Source organism: Mobula hypostoma, chromosome 3 (assembly GCF_963921235.1).
Source record: "Mobula hypostoma chromosome 3, sMobHyp1.1, whole genome shotgun sequence".
In the NCBI taxonomy this organism is placed as follows: domain Eukaryota; kingdom Metazoa; phylum Chordata; class Chondrichthyes; order Myliobatiformes; family Myliobatidae; genus Mobula; species Mobula hypostoma.
In genome coordinates, this window is record NC_086099.1 from 173,464,839 (window position 1) to 173,487,371 (window position 22,533).

Here is a 22,533-nt window from a genome sequence, read left to right on the forward strand (position 1 = left end):
ACTGTTCATTCAATGGCTACATCATTTCACCCTATTGCAGACATTCCCTTGGTGCCCTCCCTCACCTTCTCTGTTGCATACACCAAGGGTTCTTCAACTCAAAATGTTAACTGCTTTCTCTTTCCACAGATGCTGCCTGATTGGCTGAGTTCTTTCAGCATTTCGGCTTCTGTTCTATAATACGAGTGCATATCCAGTTCATAATGAACTTTTACATGATTGACCTGCTTCAAGCTGGATAAAAACATAAGAACGTAAGAAACAGGAGCAGGAGCAGGCCATCTGGCCCATTAAGCCTGCTCCACCATTCAATAAGATCATGGCTGATCTGGCCACGGACTCATCTTCATCTACCTGCCTTTTACCCATAACCCTTAGTTCCCCTACTATGCAAAATTTGGAGCAATTTGTAACATTTCCCATTCTGCCATCTACATTTAGCCAAGATTTTCAATTTCTTTAATCAAACAAAAATACCTACATTGCATTCTCATTTTATGGAGATCAGCTGCTAGAGAATAGTTTTGCAATGATTGCAGACTTCTCCGAGATGCAGGATGCACCTGCAATGCAATAAGTATTTCATGAAGCAATAACGTACCCATTATTATTTTTGTGACATCGGATTTAGCATTCACGAAAATACAGAAACTACTTATGGCACAAATAGGTCTAATTCTGAGGCATGCATACCAACTCAACACCATTTGGTCTTTGGCCGGACGTTATTATCCCAGTTGTTGTGGTAGGGATTTGAATACATGCTTCTAGAACAGGGTTTCTCAACCGAGCTTCTGCGAGAGATTGTGATTAAACAGTAAAGATCGTTTTTTCAAACTTTACGCAACATGTGATGCCAGTGCTCGCAGTGGTGGGCAGTGGCTGAGCAGCCCTGTTAGAGGTCATTATCAACCAAAACACAACTGCACCAACACAGGCCAAAGGCTGGCTTTCCTTCAGTGGCCAATGTAGCTCCCATACAGGGCAGTGGTTGCACATACATAATGCAACTCAGGTTGAAGCACTTAGTCCATCTTGGGCATGCAAATGTTTTGAAAGAGCAATCTATGTGATTATATTCAACAAATGATACACTCCAAAGTTAGTCAAAGATTTTCCACCATCTGTAAGGCATATCAAAAGGCACGGAATAAGAACATAAGAAATAGGAGCAGGAATAGGCCATCCGGCCCATCGAGCCTGCCCCACCATTCAATAAGATCATGGCTGATCTGTCCGTAAACTCAGCTCTATCTACCTGCCTTTTCCCCATAACTCTTAATTCTCCTACTATGTAAAAACCTATCTAACTGTTTCTTAAATATATTTAGTGAAGAAGCCTCAACTGCTTCCCTGGGCAGAGAATTCCACAGATTCACCACTCTCTGGGAAAAACAGTTTCTCCTCATCTCCATCCTAAATCTTCTCCCCTGAATTTTGAGGCAATGTTCCCTAGTTCGAGTCTCATCTACCAATGGAAACAACTTTCCTACTTCTGTCTTATCTATCCCTTCCAAAATTTTGTATGTTTCTATAAGATCCCCTCTCATTCTTCTGAATTCCAGAGAGTATAATCCCAGGCGACTCAATCTCTCCACATAGGTTAACCCCTTCATCCCTGGAATCAACCTGGTGAACCTCCTCTGCACTGCCTCCAAAGCCAGTATATCCTTCCTCAAGTATGAAGACCAGAACTGCACACAGTGCTCCAGGTGCGGCCTCACCAGTATCCTGTATAGCTGCAGCATGACCTCCCTGCTCTTGAATTCAATCCCTCTAGCAATGAAGGCCAACATTCCGTTTGCCTTCTTAATAACCTGTTGTACCTGCAAGCCCACTTTTTGCGATTCATGAACAAGCACTCCCAAGTCCCTCTGCACAACAGCATGCTGCAATCTTTCACCATTTAAATAATAATCTGCTCTTCTATTATTCCTTCCAAAGTGGATGATCTCGCATTTACCAACTTTGTATTCCATCTGCCAGACCTTGGCCCACTCACTTAACCTATCTATATCCCTCTGCAGACTCGCCACATCCTCCATACAGTTTGCTTTTCCACTCAGTTTAGTGTCATCAGCAAATTTTGCAACACTACACTCAGTCCCCTCTTCCAAATCATCAATGTAAATGGTAAACAGCTGCAGGCCCAGCATCGACCCCTGTGGCACCCCACTCACCTCTGACTGCTAACCGGAGAAACACCCATTTATAGCAACTCTCCGCCTTCTATTGGTTAACCTATCCACTATCCATGCCAATACACTCCCTCCAACTCCATGCATCCATATCTTACTTACAAGTCTCTTGCCGGCATCTTATCAAACGGCTTCTGGAAATTCAAGTATACGACATCCACCTGTTTCCCCCTATCCACTGCAATGGACATAATGATGTCCTCAAAGAACTCCAGTAAATTTGTCGATGAGGACTTACCCTTTCTGAATCCATGCTGTGTCTGTCTAATGAAACCACTCCTTTTTAAATGCTTCGCTATTTCTTCCTTAATGACAGCTTCAAGCATTTTCCCGACTACGGACATTAAGCTAACTGGCCTATAGTTGCCCTTCTTTTGCCTACATCCTTTTTTAAAAACTGGTGTGACATTTGCTGTCTTCCAGTCTGCCAGGACCTGCCCAGAGTCTAGAAAGTTTTGATAAATGATTACCAACGCGTCTACTATAACCTCCGCCAATTCCTTCAGCACCCTGGGATGCATCCCATCAGGACCAGGGGACTTATCTACCTTCTGGCCCTCTAGTTTGCTTATCACTATCTCTTTAGTGACAGTGAATTTATCGAGGTCCTCACCTCCCATTTCATCCATAATGTCCTTCTTTGGAATATTAGACGCGTCCTCCACTGTGAAGACCGACACAAAATAGTTGTTCAGTGCCTCAGCCATTTCCTTATCATCCGATATCAATTTCCCCTTATCATCTTCCAAGGGACCTACGTTGTCTATAGCCACCCTCATCCGCTTTATATATTTATAAAAACTTTTGCTATTTGTTTTTATATTTTGTGCTAATTTACTTTCATACCCTATCTTCCCTTTCCTGTTTATTTGTTTAGTTTAATTGTTCTCTGTTGCTTTTCAAAGTTTTCCCAATCCTCCAGTCTGCCACTACTCTTTGCGATTTTGTACACGAGCTTTTAATTTGATATTATCTTTTATTTCCTTAGTTATACAAGGATGGCTCTCCCTACACTTACTGTCCTTACTTTTGACTGGAATATACTTTTGTTGAGCACTGTGAAAAATCTCTTTGAAAGTATTCCACTGTTCCTCAACTGTCCTACCAAATAGCCTGTGCTCCCAATCCACATTAGCCAATCCTCCCTCATCCTGTTGTAGTCTCCCTTGATCAAGCATAATACACTAGTTTGAGGTCTAACTATTTCATCTTCCATCTGAATGCGAAATTCAATCATACTATGATCACTCTTTCCAAGAGGATCCCTGACTACAGGATCGTTAATCTTACCTGTCTCATTGCACAGGACTAGATCTAAGATAGCATTTTCCCTTATAGGTTCACTAACACGCTGCTCAAGAAAGACATCACGGATGCATTCTATGAAGTCCTCCTCAAGACTTCCTTGACCAACCTGATTCACCCCATCTATGTGGAAGTTAAAATTCCCCATGACCACTGCCATTCCATTCTTACAAGCCTCAGTTATTTCTTGGTTAATTCAATATTCTCTACTTGACTGTATGAGTGCAGCTTTAAGCAGTGTCTTTGTAGCAGATGCCATTTTATCAAAAACTATGTTATAGCATAGCTTTTGTCTGCCAACTGATAGTCTTACTATAACAGATACATGAATTTTCTTCCTTTTACCCAGGCAGGTTAAATAACACATAAGCTAAAACTAGACACAATAAAACTGATTTCACACTATCTGCCCTCATCAGAAGCAACACTCTTCTTTGAAAAATAAAATTATAAGGGGTTTTGACAAAGTAAACACAGAAAATAATTTCCATGTGTTTGCATGTCAGTGGTGAGAGACTGTGTTTAAAATTCACCAAGACGGCAAAGTAAGAAGCTTGTGAAAATTTCTAGTCAGTTGCCTAACAGAAATAATGGTGGAAGAAGAATCCATTGCCTGTAAGTCTAGGAAATTATCATCAAACAGATTGTCGTTTTAAAGCACTGGCATGTCCAGGATGGACTGAGTGCTTCTACCTCGGCTGTGCTATACACAGTGGAGAGAACCAATAAGTAAACCCCAAAGAACACAGGGAAAATGTGGTGCAAGTCTTTGAATCCTTGGATGATAAAGGGAGCATTTTTGATGGGCTGCTTTTCAGTGAACACACAGCTTGAATTCACTTAACATCATCACTGAAACAATAATGTGATGGACAGGGCATTGGTGCACACACATAATGCAGCTGAGGATGAAGCATTCAAGCTATCCTACATATGGTAGCATTTCGAAAGAATGAACAACTTGGCCATAACTAACAACTGCTACAGTTGTTAGTCAAGAAACTGCCTTCTACTGAGGCACTCTCCCAGAACTGAGGCTGATTAGTTTACCCTCTAGTTTTGAGAGATCCAATGTGACTGGATGCTACAGTGGGGACCACATGTGAGGCAGAGAGAAAGAATTGAATTGACTTTATTTCTCACATCCTTCACATTCATGAGTAAAAATCTTTACGTTACATCTCCGTCTAAATGTGTGCTGGTGGAGTGGTGCTGGCAGTCTACTGTTTATGCTCTGTGGAACTCAGAGTTCATGACACCAGCCCAAATGTGCTTTGTCCATACTGAGTGGTTTTGGGCCAGCAATTTCCAAAAGTCAGCATGGATATTGCATTTTTTTCCCATGTGTACACACTTGAATCTTTTTGTTCACCACATACTACAGCAGAATTAGGAACTGTATTGGGAGTCTAATGTGAGGTACATGAACAACATGATGCATCAAACAAAGCTGACCGAGTGTAGTTAGACCCTCAATATTGGGGATGTTGGCCTGGGAGAGGCACTAGAATTCGTTCACTTATTCTTTCAGTGAATTAGGAAGATTTTGCAGAAGCAATATTTGTGATATCTTTTTGTGCTACACCCAAAGTACTGGTCTTCAAACAGTACTCATTGAATACAGACCGTATTGGTGTATTGAAGACAATGGTGAACTTGTGATGGAAATGTGCATCTGCCAAGAAGTAACTCCTGAAATATGGGACATGGCATACATTTTCCTGTTTCACTGTGAACCTTCATTGCCAGAGAGCAGTCAAGGAAGAAGTACACCCTCAGATTGAACAGAAGTGAGCACAAATGCAGCTCAGTCACCAAAAACTGGAGCTTTCAACCCATGATGGGGGTCTACCATCTCACTTTGTGAAAGGGAACATTCTGAAAGTGTGATCCAAGGGTCATTCTTTTCAGCCATAAACAAGTGCACTTACAGTACAACCTAACCCATGGAGATCATCCCCAACTGGGAGGAATCACAAATAACAAAGGCAGTTCACATGCAGTTTGGCTTTCACATATCCACAATGCTACAAATAAACTTCCGTGTAGATCCTCAAACCTCCATGTTATTTTAGCTGAATGAATGGCTAAACAAATTACATAAACAGGAAGAAATAGTGAAACAAAAGCTAAATGCTAATATCTCTTTAAGTTAGTGATCAACATGACTTTGGATGGAACATACATCAACAGACCAAAAACAGGTACAGTTTAAAAGTAATTCATGTGCATTCAAGGACATTCCTCAGGACATCCAAAAAAAAACACAGGGTATAAAATATGATCACTCTCTTGGAATTTCTTGAGGAACTGACCTCATGTAAATTTGAAATAAATCATAAAAGTGGATTTTGGCTTCTAAACTTTGAAATAACGGACATTGAGAATGGAACCAGAAAAAAGATGGGTAATTAAGTTAAGGGCTGGGAAGAGCTCACATTTGCCAGAAATGTTGAATGGAGTTTCCTAGAGGATGTGACAAATAATGTGCTTTGGAAACCAAATCAGAAGCTGGTCAGATTTCGAGACAAACCAGTGACGACAGCTGGCTCTGAAGAGACAGCAAAATGAATTGGACATATATTTTGAAGGATGGAACAGTAACAGGTAAAAGAAAGTAGGAAAGATGATAAATTAACTATCACGCGGAGAAGGGGAAAAGAGCAGCCTTGCATGCCGCAAAAGGCAAGTGTAAAATGGACTTAATCCAATGCATGTTGTATATTGCAAAGGAAGTATTTTTTGAAGCCCAGCAAAACAAGGAAACTGATCTTCATAGTGAGGTTCCACAAACAACAAAATGGCCAGTTAATCAGTTTCAGTGATGATGGCTTTAGTAGATTTGATGTTCAACCACAACAGCTGTCAACAATGCAGGAAGAATGCTGTCAGACCAGTAAAATTCAAAGTCAGGGGAAATCATGATCAATCTGTACAGTGTTCTGGTCAGACCACACAACTACTGCATCTTCTGCTGGGTAGAATGGCACAACAGAGGCATTCCATTCCTAAAGGCAGTGTAGGCAGAAACTAAGAGTTACCCAGGAGAAGTAAAATTCCATGAAACAATTGGTGACGGGTTTAAAATCTTAAAAGTAGTGAGATTTAACCATAAGGATAATTTCAAATTTGAGGTATTTGACAAAACAGGAACAAGCAAGGACAAGGACAGCGCAAACATGGGCGATAATAGAATTTTTATAGCTGATTCTATCAGGGCTGAAGTACCAGCATCCAACAAGCCTCCATACCAATAAACCGATCTGAACTGCACAGAGGCTGAGATGTGGAAAAGATGGGCAATTCGACGGAGGAGAATTATTATCATCCATATATGTTGAGAAATTTGTTGTTTCAGATACTTTATCTTCCACATTGAAACAATCTTCCCAGATTCCCAGAGGAGCAGATAGGGAGACAGATTCTGGAAAGGTCTAATAGTAACAGGGTTGTCGTGGTGGGAGATTTTAATTTCCCAAATATTGATTGGCAGCTCCCTAGAGCAAGGGGTTTAGATGGGGTGAAGTTTGTAAGGTGTGTTCAGGACGGTTTCCTGGCACAGAATGTGGATAAGCCTACAATAGGAGAGGCTGTATTTGATCTGGTATTGGGAAATGAACCAGGTCAGGTGTCAGATCTCTCAGTGGGAGAGCATTTTGGAGATAGTGATCACAATTCTATCTCCTTTACCATAGCATTGGAGAGGGATAGGAACAGACAAGTTAGGAAAGCGTTTAAATGGAGTAAGGGGAAATATGAAGCTATCAGGCTGCAACTTGGAAGCATAAATTGAGAACAGATGTTCTCAGGGAAACGTACAACAGAAATGTGGCAAATGTTCAGGGGATATTTGCATAGGTACGTTCCAATGAGACAGGGAAAGGATGGGAGGGTACAGGAACAGTGGTGTACAAAGGCAGTTGAAAATCAAGAAGAGAAGAAAAGCTTACGAAAGGTTCAAAAAACTAGGTAATGACAGAAATCTAGAAGATTATAAGGCTAGCAGAAAGGAGCTTAAGAATGAAATTAGGAGAGCCAGAAGGGGCCATTAGAAGGCCTTGGCGAGCAGAATTAAGGAAAACCCCAGTAAGAGGATAAGACGTGAGAGAATAGGACCAATCAAGTGTGACAGTGGAAAACTGTGTATGGAATCAGAGGAGATAGCAGAGATATTTAATAAATACTTTGCTTCAGTATTCACTACGGAAAAGGATCCTGGCGATTGTAGGTATGATTTACAGCAGATTGAAAAGCTTAAGCATATAGACATTAAGAAAGAGGATGTGCTGGAGCTTTTGTAAAGCATCAAGTTGGAAAAGTCACTGGGACCGGATGAAGTGTACCCCCGGCTACTGTGGAAGGTGAGGGAGGAGATTGCCGAGCCTCTGGCAATGATCTTTGCATCATCAATGGGGATGGGAGAGGTTCCGGAGGATTGGAGAGTTGCGGATGTTGTTCCCTTATTCAAGAAAGGGAGCAGAGATAGCCCAGGGAATTACAGACCAGTGAGTCTTACTTCAGTGGTTGGCAAATTGATGGAAAAGATCCTGAGAGGCAGGACTTATGAACATTTGGAGAGGCATAATATGAGTAGGAATAGTCAGCATGGCTTTGAGGATGTGACTAAACACATTGATGATGGTAGAGCAGCCGATGTATTGTACATAGATTTCAGCATGGCGTTTGATAAAGTAAGGAGGCAAGGAGACCTTGCTTTGTGGATCCAGAAATGGTTTGCTCACAGAAGGCAAAGAGTGGTTGTAGACGAGACATATTCTGCATGGAGGTTGGTGACCAGTGGTGTGCCCCAGGGATTTGTTCTGGGACCTCTTCTCTTCCTGATTTTTAACAATAACCTAGATGTGGAAGTGGAGGGATGGGTTAGTAAGTTTGCTGATGACACAAAGGTTGAAGGTGTTGTGAATAGTGTGGAGGGCTGTCAGAAGTTGCAGAGGGACATCAATAGGATGCAAAACTGGGCTGAGAAGTGGCAGATGGAGTTCAACCCAGATAAGTGTGAGGTAGTTCATCTTGGTAGGTCAAATATGATGGCAGAATATAGTATTATTGGTAAGATACTTGGCAGTGTGGAGGATCAGAGGGATCTTGGGGTTCAAGTCCATAGGACACTCAAAGTTGCTATGCAGGTTGACTCTGTGGTTAAAAAGGCATACGGTGCATTGACCTTCATCAACTGATTGAGTTTAAGAGCCGAGAGGTAACGTTACAGCTATATAGGACCCCGGTCAGACCCCACTTGGAGTACTGTGCTCAGTTCTGGTCACCTCACTACAGGAAGGATGTGGAAACTTTAGAAAGGGTGCAGAGGAGATTTACAACGATGTTGCCTGGATTGGGGAGCATACCTTATGAGAACAGGTTGAGTAACCTTGGCCTTTTCTCTTTGGAGCAGTGGAGGTTGACATGTGACCTGATAGAGGTGTATAAGGTGATGAGAGGCATTGACCGCGTGGATAGTCAGAGGCTTTTGCCCAGAGCTGAAATGGCTAGCATGAGAGGGCACAGTTTTAAGGTGCTTGGGAGTAAGTACAGAGGAGATGTCAGGGTTAAGTTTTTTACGCAGAGAGTGGTAAGTGCATGGAGTGGGCTCCCGGCAACGGTGGTGGATGCGGATACGATAGGGTCTTTTAAGAGACTCCTGGATAGTACATGGAGCTTAGAAAAATCGAGGGCTATGGGTAACTCAAGGGAACTTCTAAAGTAAGTACATGCTCAGCACAGCATTGTGGGCCGAAGGGCCTGTATTGTGCTGTAGGTTTTCTATCTTTCTATGTTTTTCTCCCCCCAAAAAATTATCATCTCTAGAATCAGAATCAGGTTTGCTATCATTAATATATATCATGAAATTTGTTGTTCTGTGGCAGTAATACAGTGCAAGACAAAAACAATTCGAAATGGAAATAGATACATACATACATGCATATTGCAAAAAGAGGAATAGTGAGGTATAGTGTTCATGGCTTCATGGACTGTGCAGGAATCTGATAGCATAGGAGAAATAGTTATTCCTAAAATGTTGAGTGTGGGTCTTCAGGCTTCTGTAGTTCCTTGCTGATGGCGATAATGAAAAGAGGGCATGTCCCAGATAGTGTATGTTCTTAATGATGGATGCCACCTTCTTGAGAAACTGCCTTTTGCAGATGTCTTCAATGGTGGGGAGGCTTGTTTCATGATGGAGCTGAACATGGCATCAGAACCTCAGATCAAGATTGAGTAAAATACTGATTTCCTCAGTCTGAAACAGTTGCAGGGATGATGGGTGGTGCTGATGGTGCATGTCTGAATTTTGTGCTGGGAACAGAAGAAAACTTTGGTTGTGATATTCCAATGGAGAAAACTGCTGCTGATCCAAGATCGGAATCACTTCCAACTATTAATCACCTCATGATCCTGATGTGATTTCCACATCAGAAGAGTGAGACATGCATCATTTTATAACCATGTGTCAATCGTCCATACAGAAATAATCTTCCAAACAAGTTTTCATTTCTAGAATTAGAATCAGATTTATCATCACTGACATACTGCACATATATCACAAAATTTGTTTTGTGGCAGCAGTGCCGGGCAAGGCATAAAATGACTAAGGCATTACCTAGATAGATAGCGTGAAAAGAGGAGTAGGAAGATTGTGTTCACGGGTTCATAGACCATTCAGAAATCTGATGACAAAGTGGAAAAACCTGTTCCTAAATCATTAAGTGTGGGCCTTCAGGCTCCTGTTTGTCCTCCCTGAAGGTGGAAATGAAAAGATAGCACGTGTCGGATTGGGAAGGTCCGTAACAATGGATGCCAATTCCCTGAGGCATCATCTTTTGAAAATGGAGGGAACTGTTGTGTCCATGATTGAGCTGGTGTAGTTAATGACCCTTGCCTTCCAGTGCATAGGAGCCTTCACACCAGGCGGTGATGTAACCAGTCAGAATTCTACACATTGCTCATCTGTAGACATTTTCTAGCATCTTTAGTGACATACCAAATATCTCAAACTCCTAATGAAACAGTCACTGGCATGCCTTCTTCATGATGGCATCAACGTGTTCGGCCCAAAATAGATTTTCTGTCTCTGTTGATTCCCAGGAACTTGATGCTTTTTCTCCTGACTTCCCCTTCTTGAAGTCCACAATCAATTCCTTGGTCTTGCTGATGTTGAGTGCAACGTTGTTGTTACGATACCATTCAACCAACCAATCTATCTTGTTTCTGTATGCCTCCTCACCTCCATTTGAGATTCTGCCAACAAGAATGTTATCAGCAAATTTTTAGATGGCATTTGAACTGTGCCTAGCCAGATAGTCATGGGTGTAGGCATGCACCCTTGAGGTGTTCCAGCAAGGTGGGATGTTTTTACTGATCCGCACTGACTGTGGTCTCCCAATGAGGAAGTCATGGATCCAGTTGCAGAAGGAGGTACAGAGGCCAAGCTTTGAAGCTTTTTGATTAGGTCCGAGGGGATCCACCTACATTCTCTTCCCAGTATTGTCAGTCCTGATCCTTGAAACTTCCTCCTGAACCTGATCCTCCTCCCTGGCCTGCTGCTCCCGATTCCTGATTCCCCCTCCATCTTCAGCACACTGCCGCTTTGTTCCAGTAATACACCCTCATCCCTACACGGACACAAATCTTGAATGCTGCTGATTCTTTCCCCAACTTGTAGTGCAGGTCTTCTGTAATTCAAATTAACTTGTAGCTTGAAATGCTAGAGTTAAAATGTGAAACAGTATTTAATTGGGAATGGTAGCTATGTTGGTGACAGGAGCTAAAACCATACAATCACTACAGTCTCTTGTATGTTTAACAAAACAGTGCATCAGTCTTTGATTGAAAAATATAAATTTACACCTGAACTAGCTAAAACCTTCAGAAATATCCTTAAATCAGCACCATGATCCCCTCACTTTCATCCTTGTCACTAAAACTATGAGATCGATGGTCAGTGCCACAAATAATCTTCGTCACTTTTGGTTCAAAATACGGATTTTGATCGAAGCAAGCAAAACTGCTCATGTAATCAAAAGGACACATTCACCCCTAATTATGCTCTTTATTTTTCCCCTTAAATTAGATTTTGGTTTTGATTCACAGCTTGCTGAGTGTCTGTATTCTTGCATGCAACTGGATGGAAATAAGTGGGTGGAGAAGCCTCAGGACTTCATTATAGATGACAAGTTAAATAGTTAAAATAGAATAAAATTACACGGTTGATCTAATTAGAATCAGCACTTAAAATAAAACAGAAATGTTGTTGACTTAATCATAGTCATTCCTCAAACTGTTTTGCATGGCACTGCAAAACTAGGAAAGTATAACATTGGCGATGTGTTTGAGACAAGCCCTCTGGTAACTTTTGGATTCACACATGTTTGCAACATAAAATGCCTGGAGACTGTTACTGCTTTCGAAGATAGTAAGATTTCCACTATCCTCATGAGGAGAATTGCTCAGAACTCATCACATGGCCATGGAAATGTGTTATTTATTTACTGCTGATCAAGCAGACTTCCTTTGCAAAAGAATAATTTCCTGTTTGTCAAAATTCTTTTTTTTTTAAAGGTAAAAAATGACTATTATGGAGCTTCATTGGAAAACGAACTATGCTGCTCTGTCTGATAGATTCAAAAACATTTCTGACTTCAGTTTTTCTTACGCATCATGCACAAAAACATTACTTCTTACATCCAAATTTAAACATTCTTGACAAAAATAACTGTTGGTTTTCCTTCCAAACTAAAGGTATCTAATTAACATTTCAAAGTTCAATGTAAGTCAATAAGTATTTAATAATATTTGATATTTACATTTTAACTTTCTACAGTATGAAAATTACTAAAAGATGAGCATGATTGTAATTAAATGAATAAATTTACTACCATGCATCGATTAAAAGAATGGCTCTATTTCTGTCTCATGAGGCTGGCTCTGCAAATTCTGAGCTTACAGGGCATTTGACAGCTTTTACAGTATTCACACAATAGCAAGAGTTGAGCTGTATTGGTTGTTGGATTGATCTGTGTAAGTTTAAATCCAGTAAAATTTTTTTCCCAAATATACTGAAGGATTTTCTGTTAAGTCTCTTCAGCTGGAAACAGCAGAATGTTCTCTAAGACAAGGACAAACAAAAATAGTAGCCAGGGGAAAATGCATTAATAAATCAGAAGAGCTCAATGTATCTGGCACAATTCATCATTCTAATTAAAATAGCATTTTTGTTTCACCTGAAATTAAATGAAGCACTGTGGTTGAATTTTAATTGACTCCAAACAATCACATAGCAAAGACATTCCAATAGTGAAGTGGCGTTTGATCTTATGATCCGAGCCAGCTCTTTGATATGACATTTGTTTTTATATTCAGGAAAACTCTATTTCAGTCTCCAGTTATGGTTAACTCTGTGAAGACTGGAACAATCTTGTCACGGAATCTGATAATACAGAAACCAGGTCATTTAATGTATCAACTGAGCATTTTCACTCACTGATCCCCTTACTCAGCTCACTAGCCCTTCCACCAATACCCCCTACCTGCCAGCAGCACACTGAGCAGCTGGCTGACAGAATGTGCTTTCCTACCTCACCAGGTCAACTTTGAGGATTAAAAATAATTAGTTGTGAAGGTAGGATATGGCTCTTCTTTAAGCAAGCAGCAAGATGTACCTGGAACAAAAGCTAAGAAGCAAATATACTGTCATCATTGTAGCAGAAGAATAAAGACACATCTTTCATGGAACGTTATGGGTTATATGGAGCACGGGGAAAGATAGGGCAGGGGAAAGAATTGAATGTATTTTTTGTATTGTTTCATGTAGCACCATGGTCCTGAAAAACGCTGTCTCATTTTTACTGTGTACTGTACCAGCAGTTATGGTCGAAATGACAATAAAAAGTGACTTGACTTGATAAAAAGAAGAAATAAATGAATAATAGCTACCCTATCTGCTGCCAGAAGTTTAAACCATGTAGTAATGGCAGATGAAAGTTTCATCTATGAAGTTAAATGTTTTGGATTGTCACTATGTTAAGTCCCAGTAAAAAGAATACATGCAACTTAAACATAAACACAAGAAAATTTGTAGATGCTAGAAATCTTGAGCAACACACACAAAACACTGTAGGAACTCAGCAGGTCAGGCAGCCTCTATGGAGGTATAAACAGACAACATTTTGGGCAGAGACCCGTCATCAGGACCAAAAGAGAAGAGGAAAGAAGCCAGAATAAGAAGGCAGGGGTCAGGGGAAGGAGTACAAGCTGGCAGATGTTAGATGAAAGCAGATGAGGAGAAAGGTGGATGAAGTAAAAAGCTGGGAGGTGAAAGGTAGAAGAGGTTAAGGGCTGAAGATGAAGGAATTTGATATGATAAGACAATAGACCATGGAAGAAAGGGAAGAAAGAGGGGCACCAGAGGAGGATAATGGGCAAGTGAGAACAAGAGAAGGAGTAAGAGGGGAGCCTGAATAGGAAATGGAAATATTGAAAAGGGGAGGGGGGAAAAATTAATGGAGGCTAGGGAAGTCAATGCTCATGCCATCAGGTTGGACGCTATTAAGGTGGAATATGAGATGTTCCAACCTGAAAGTGGCCTAATCATGACAGTAGAGGAGGCCATTGGCTGACATGTCAGAATGGGATTGGGAAGTCAAAATGAAATCTGTGGCCACTGGAAAATCCCAACGTTTGTGGTGGACGGAGTGAAGGTGCTCAATGAAACAAACCCCCAATCCAATGTAGAGGAGGCCACACCATGAGCACCAGATACAGCGGATGACCCCAACAGACTCACAGTTGAGGTGTTGTCTCACTTGCAAGGTCTGTTTGGAGCTTTAAATGGTGGTGAGGGAAGAGGTGCAGAGGTAGGTGTAGCACTTGTCATGCTTGTCAGGTGGGAAATATGTGGGGTGGGACAAGTGGAGAAGCAAGTGACAAAGAGACTGATCCCTGCAAAAAGTGTGTGCGTTGGGGGGGAGGGGGGAAGATAAAGATGTGCTTACTATTAAGATCCCATTGTACCATTGTAGATGGTGGAAGTTACAGAGAATGATGTGCTAGATACAGAGACTAATAGTGAGGTAGGCAAGGACAGGGGGAACCATATCCCTGTCATTGCAGCAGGAATATGGGGTGAGGGCAGATATGGGAGAAATGGAGGAGATGCGAGTGAGAGCAGCATCAATGGTAATGGAAGGCAGACCGTGTTCTTTGAAGGAGGTGAAATTAGTATACTTATTTACTGCGCTGCTGTTAAGGAGGAATACTTAAATTAATAGATTGAATATCAAGAACTACAAATCCACATTTCCCAACTAATATTCCTCTTCACTGGGATTTGTATATTGAGGAAGTAGGCCTAAATACCAAGAATAAGGACAGGGAGGATTGTGAGATCAGCATGAAGAATGCTAATATGACAGGGCATTTTAAGATAAGGTATGTTAGGTCTCTTAAAAAATATTAAGATGGATAAGCCCCCAGGGCCTGATGGGCTACATCACAAGTTATAGAGGGAGATGAGATGAGATTGCTTGGACCTCGACCAAGGTCTCTGTGTCTCTAGTCACAGGTGAAGTTTTAGAGAACTGGCATGTAGCTAATGTTGTTCTATTACTCCAGAAGGGTAAAAGGAATAATCCTGGAAACTATTGGCGAAGATTCTTACAGCTAAGACTTGTGAACAGTTGGAAAATCATGGCCTAATTAGTGGCAGTGAGCATGGCCCGTGCGGATCAACTCATATCCTGAAAGCTTGACTGAGATTTTTTGAGGAGGTTATAAAGGTAATTGATAAAGATAGACCTGTGGATCTTGACTACTTGGATTTTAGTCAGTTGTTTGATAAGGTCGCTCTTGGGTGCCTCATCCAGAAGATTAAGATACATGATGTCCATGGTAAATTGGCAATTTGGATTCAGAACCAGCTTCTCCATAGGAGACAGAGAGTAGTGATCAATGGGACTTATTCCGACTGAGGTCCGTGACTAGCTGTGTTCTGCAGGTATCCATACTAGAACCTCTACTGTTCACGATATAAATGACCTGGGTGAAAATGTAGATAGGAAGCTTAGTAAGTTTGCAAATGATACAAAGATAGTTGGTGTGTGGAGAATGTGTGATACAGTGGGGTATAGATCAGTTTCAGATATATACAGAAAAATGGCAAATGGAGTTTAATCGGGCTAAATGTGGAAGATCCAAAGTGAAGGTACAGTATACTGTTAATGGCAAGACCCTTAACAGGGCTTTTGTTGGATTCAAGTCCATAGCTCCCTGAACGTGCCAGCACAGGTTGAGTGGGTGGTTAAAAAAAAGTATGGTATTGGTTGCTTTTATGAAGTTGAGGAACTGAGTCCAAGAGTTGGGAAGCTATGGCAGCTTTGTAAAACCCTAGATAGGTCTCATTGGGAGTACTGCATTCAATTCTGGCTGCTCTATCATGTGGAGATTTTAGAGTTGATATAGAAGATGTTTACCAGAATGATGCCTGAATTACAGAGGAATGTGCTGAAAGGAGAGGTTGGACAAACTTGGTGTTTTTCTGTGGAGCAGCGGGAGCTGAGGAGAGACCTGATAGAAGTTCATAAGATTATGAGAGGTACAGATAAGAGTAGACAACTGGTATTTTTTTCTCAGGGTTGAAATATCTAATACTAGAGGTATGCATTTCAGGCAAAAAGGAATAAGTTCACAGGAGACATATGGAGCAAGTTTTTTTTTTGAACCACAGAGAATGGTGGGTGCCTGGAATGTGCTACCAAGGGTGGTAATTCAGGCAAATACGATAGAGGCTTTTAATAGGGTCTTAGATAGGCTCACGAATGTGCAGAGAATGGAAGGATATGGACATTGTGCATGCAGAATGGATTAGGTTAGTTAGGCATTTAACTACTATTTTAATTAGTTTGGCACAACTTCATCTGCCAAAGGCTCTTATCCTGTGCTGAGTTGTTCCATGTCTATGTCTAGGCCTAATTAGATAGGAATTCAATGGAACTTCAGAACATATACAAAACATGCTGGCAATTTGATCTATTGCCAAGAGTGAATCTATTTTTATGGGACAAGAGTTAAAATTGTAACTAAAAAACTTCACAGTTAAACGTCAAAAACAAGATCTTTCCACCTAATGCTGTAATCAAGCACTGAAAAGCCAAAAAGCCCAATTAACCATTATCCTTTCCATTGTGGCTACAGTGTGTACCACTTAGAAAAAGCATCTCCCAAACCCTTGAACTCTGCCATCAAGGACAGTATCCAGGTACATGGGAACATGTCTACCTCCGAGTTACATACTACCCTGTCCTGGAGAAAGAGTGCCAGCCCTTCATCGTCATTGGGTCTACCTCATCAAGCCTCCATAATAATGCTGGGGTTCACCAGAAGGATTGCAGCAGTTTAAGGCTTTGGCTCACAACCACTTTCCTAAGGGCAATTAGGGATGGACAGCAATTACTAGCTTTGTTAGGAATGTTCAGATCCCAAAACAAATGAAGGAAAAATTATGCCTTAACCATATGAATCAGTGTGGTTCAAATTTGAACCCTGCTGTTTTATGAATTATTTAATTTCAGTCACAGAATCAGCTTAGTTACTTTCAAGTTCCAAAGTAATATACATCGGAAATTTTCGTATTTACTTTAATTTTCGAGAATAAATTTTCACTAAGTGAATGCAAAAATGAAGCTCAGCTCTGCTGGCTCTCCATATTTTAATGGCATGAGGGTAATTTTTATTTATGTTCATATAAATAAAATGAGGATATGAATAAGGTACCACAAAGTTGCTCAATACCTGTGGAAGTCTTCTCCCTTCAGGATATGGAACATAGGAAATTCTTAACTCTAAACTCCATTTTATTATTTAACCATAAATGTATCACATTTTCACCATGTTTCATTAAAATAATGAGCAGGGTTCACAAAATGTTTCTCTCTTTCTAAAATCAGCTAAGAATATGTTTCAAAATCTATGTTCCTAACTGAAGGTGAAAAGTTCTTTGAAATTTGTCACAACATTGTGAAAGGGTCATCCCTAACACATTGATTAGTTTAAATGTTTAGTTATAATCCTGGAAAAGGTGTTCAAATGGCAACTTGCTTTGCATTACCAGGTGTGAGAATTAAACATGAAACAAGAAACTTTTTCCCAGCTAATACTCTCTATTTAAGTTATAATGATAAATATTTTACTGGCCTTGTGCGCTGTGAACCAGATCTCTAAAATTCCTTAAAATATGACCAGGAGTACCCATCAATTGAGAATTCCAATTTATCTTTTTAAAAATGGAATTTTCATTTGTAATTTTGCTGCCTTTGACAAGCAATAATTTAGAAATTAAAATCGACAATCTTGAAAGGGTGTGCTCATTATTTATCAGCATTAATGTTTAGTAAAATGCTGCCAAAGGTGCAGAAAATTAAGATTCAAAGGAAACGGATAATTCTGAACAACTGCTTGTCTGCTTTCATGCCCCATAGTCCATCTTGTCTGTTTATCTCTGGTCTTTGTTTTCTGTCTGTGAGGTTTCCTCTACATATGGCAGGCAGCTGTCAGTATCACTGAAGGGTTGAGGGGGAGGAGGCGAGGGTCAAAGGCCAATACAGCTGTCTTATGTAATCACCAGGCTTCATCGACAAGTCATGAATTCCAACAGAGAGGCGGCTAGCTAGGAGCGTTGGATTATAGTACAGACAAGACCACCCCCTTTCTTAAGTATGTGAGGCAAACATTAAGACTAGTTGCACAATTTGAGACAGCATAGCTCTGAAATCACTAAACACGCAATCAGAGTCAGGAGCTGACCTCACAGATGCAAACAGGGCCAATGATACAAAATGAATATATATGCTGTTTTAATCTTGGCATATCTACAGAGCATCAATTGGCTGGCTTTAAGGTAGTAGTAGGGAGAACATTATTTATATTTAGGTATAAAACATTTTTAATTATTTTCCCCTTTGAATATCATGAAACTTAAATTAGTATTTGAACCTTCAATAAGGATGCATTGAATCTTTAGTTGGATTTTTGATGAAAAGTTTTATTCTTGCTGTGGAGAAAAGTTTTTTAAATAATGCAATATGCAATTAGTGTGTCAAGAAGTATCAAAGAATACAGGCTGTGTCCCAGTTAGGGAATCAGTGAGAAAGATATCGTCTAAGTCCAGAATTCCGAAGTAGTTGATACCTTACATTTAATTATGCTCATAGCATTTCAATATGCTGCAGTGGTAAGGAACTATCGTACTACCTAATATCTAGTACATCCAAATTTCTGGGCTTAGATTGCTTCATTTTGTACTTTGTAGCTGCCTAGGTGCAGTTGAATGGTGTGCTGAGCACTGTGATCACTGCTGAACAAGCAGCTGCTGTCAACATAAAAACTCTCTGCAGGAGTCCTGATTACCAAAAGGCAACAGTAAATGGCACCAGAAAGTAATCGTCAAAATAATGCACAGGCTGCAGCAGGAAGAGCCTAAAGAATTCACATCTAAAACACTGTCACTGTCGAACTGTTCATCAGAATTTTAAATTCTCATAGCCAGAGCTGGGAAACTATAGTTAACCAGAATTTATTAATTGTGAAGAGGCAACACGGACACTGCAGAATTAGCTGTGCTCCCTCTTCAAATGTTGAGAGAAACAAGTCAAGTAATAACATTCATAAATGGTCTTAATGCAGCCTCCAAAGCCTTCATAAATTTTCCAATTGTTTAATTCAGTCTAAAATGTGAGCATGTGAAATGCTGAAATTCTCTGCAGGTAATTTGCTGGAGAATGTATACAGATCAGTGTACCTCACTTTGCAGTTTGACTCAATCTTCTAATATGGCCATTTGGTTTCAGTCTGCAACCCCTGAGCTAATAGCTTGACTGCGGTTTGATAACCTCACGGCTGTACAGCACAGAAGGTGACTTAAGAGCTCCTAACCGAAATTGCAGACCACTTTCTGCTTTCTAATGCTACAGCCATGACAATGAAAGGCATGGTACATAGTGCTAGACTTGAACAGAACTAGAAATAACTGTTGACTTATGAAGTGACATTTTCCCTGACTGGTAATGTCACCCGTCACCCTTTAATCCCTCCCACTTTATTACATCTAAAACAAAAGTACACCAGAATATTGAGCAGCCAGTCCTGTGCCTCCTGCAACCAAGTCTCACTAATGTTATAATTCCATGTGCTGATCCATGCCCATTGCTCAAACGTCTTTTCTACAAAACTCCATGAATTGAAATATACACAACTCAGAACATTACTCCCACCATGCTCAATCCTTCAATTCTTGACTTTGTAAGTAGGCTTATCAACATCATTCCCTACAACCACTCTATTATTCTGGTTCTCATCCCCCTGCTACTCTAGTTTAACCATCCCCTACCCCCCGTGCAGCACAAGCAAACTTTCCCTTAAGAATATTAATCCCACTCTAGTTCAGGTGTAGAGCGTCCCTCCTGCCCACTGTCCAGGTCCCATCTTCCCTGGAAGGGAACTCAATGATCCAAAAATATGACGCCCATCCCCTGCACCATCTCCTTAACCATCTGTTAAACTGTATGATCTTCTGATTTCTGGTCTCTCCAGCACATGGCATGGATAGCAATCATGAGATCACAACCCTGGAGGTCCTGTCCTTTAACTTAGCACCTAATCCCTGAATACACTTTGCAGGGCCTCGTCATATGAACCATATCATAGGTTCCAATCTGGACCATAACCTCCCACTTCACCAAAGAATGCTGTGAACTCCCACTTCACCAAAGAATGCTGTGAGCCAATAGGCTGGTCCTGGACTTATTTTCATCTGGCATAGTTTGCATTTTGTTGTTTAATTGTTTGTGGTTTTTGTATTGCTATATTTATGCTCTATTCTTGGTTAGTGCGGCTGTAATGAAACCCAATTTTCCTCGGCATCAATAAATTATATCTATCTATCTATCTATTTATCTATGAACTCAATCGGAGATGTTCCTGATCCTGGCACCCAGAAGGCAACATACCATCTGGAAATCTCATTCTTGTCCACAGAACCTCCAGTTTGCAGTCTGTTCAGCTAACCACAATGAATGCCCTATCGCTACAGCTCGCCTCTTCTTTCCCTCCCGAGTCATAAGGTTCGTCCATCATCATCGATGAAGACCTCGATACCATTAGAACTTTTTATGAGATCGAGTTGCTAGCTCGACACTCAACCCGGCACGGATGGAAAACGTACCCAGGAGCGGCCCAACTGGAATTGAACTCGGGAACCTTCACTCCGGAGTCCGGCGCTGATGTCACTGCGCCACCAGCCGGCTGTTATGATGATGCCGAGACTAGCGCTTGATTTGGATTTAAGTGAGGGAGAGTTGCGCAGCATCAGCCTCACTCTCTCTTCCCAATTCCCATCTGGATCCAGTGGCAAGACAAGAGTCGAGACGGCTGGAGATGGGACTAGGCGCAGTGGATGACCAGGGCATCTTCTGTGTCTTGTCCTGCTCTACATGTTCCATGACGCTTGCAGAGACCGCCTTCTTGACCGTTGGACCTTACACTGGTCTCATCCGCTCAATCCACTGGAGTCTGTCTTCACTTGCTGGGATAGACAACTCACTATCTCACCGAGGGTTTGAGACCCGTCGGCTACCCTCACCTGGTTTAGCCGGCTTGTCAAAGCCGTTGCCCGGGGTGTGGTCGCTGTCGCATGCGAATAGCTATGGGGAGCCACAGGTGAGAGCTGAGTGCCAGGTGGGGACCAAAGGTGGACTAACCGCCCTGAAAAGAACGCGACATGTTCCCCCACCAGAGGTGCTACCCCTCCCTGACACCCCATACACTCCCAGCCATAGAGCAGGACTCAGTACCAGAGACCTGACCGCTGTGGTTTTCCTCTGCTAGGTCATTCCCCTCCACAACACCCAACAGCAGTATACATCGGGAAAAAGGCCTGGCTGCTTCCCCTTTCCCCCTCCTAAAAATCACCCAGTTACCTGTGTCCTGCATCTTGTGTGTAACTACTTTCCAGAATGTCTTGTCTCATCCTCCTGAATGATCTGGATTTCTTCCAGTTCCAGTTCCAGCTCCAATTCCCTAACACAGCCTGTAAGAAGCGACATCTGGATCCACTTCTTTCAGGTGTGGTTGTCAGGGACCCTGCCTTCCCACATCCTGCAAGAGCAGCATCCCACTGTCCTGCCTGGCATCCCCACTGCTCTAACTATGTAATGAGAAAGAAAGAAAAATTAAACAAAACAATGTATTTACAGCCTCCACCTCTCCTCAGTGAAACCGCTACAAGCCAAATCCTGAAATCCCCACTCTAACATTAGCCCACTCACTCAATGGCTGCTCCCACAACCTCTCTCTCACTACACACACTCTCACATCTCCTCGTGATTGTGGCACACAGAATGTCCTGACTGCCCTCGCTCCCTTCTTTTGAAACTTCTTTCTCACTACACACAGTCGAATGTCTCCTAATGATAGTTGCTGGATCACTTATTCATATTCAACCTTTCCTATATATAACTCAGCAACATCTTTGCAAATTTTCTCTGTACTGTTTTAATTTATTGACATCTTTCCTGCAGTTAGGTACCTAGAACTGCAGACAGTACTCCTCATTTGGTCTTACTACCATCTTATACTATTTCAACATAACATCTCAACTCCTGTACTCAATACTCTGACTTACGAAACCATAGAAACTACAAACTACAGCACAGAAACAGGCCCTTTGGCCCTTCTTGGCTGTGCCGAACCATTTTCTGCCTAGTCCCACTGACCTGCACACGGACCATATCCCTCCATACACCTCCCATTCATGTATCTGTCCAATTTATTCTTAAATGTTAAAAAAGAACCCGCATTTACCACCTCGTCTGGCAGCTCATTCCATACTCCCACCACTCTCTGTGTGAAGAAGCCCCTGCTAATGTTCCCTTTAAACTTTTCCCCCCTCACGCTTAACCGATGTCCTCTGGTTTTTTTCTCCCCTTGCCTCAGTGGAAAAAGCCTGCTTGCATTCACTCTATCTATA

General features: G+C 41.4%; 1 protein-coding gene across 2 annotated transcripts in view; it reads right to left on the bottom strand.

The window, feature by feature from the left end:
- The window catches only part of cdk14 (cyclin dependent kinase 14), a 648,395-nt gene that overhangs the window by 20,668 nt on the left and 605,194 nt on the right, over window positions 1-22,533 (bottom strand). The window lies entirely within an intron of this gene.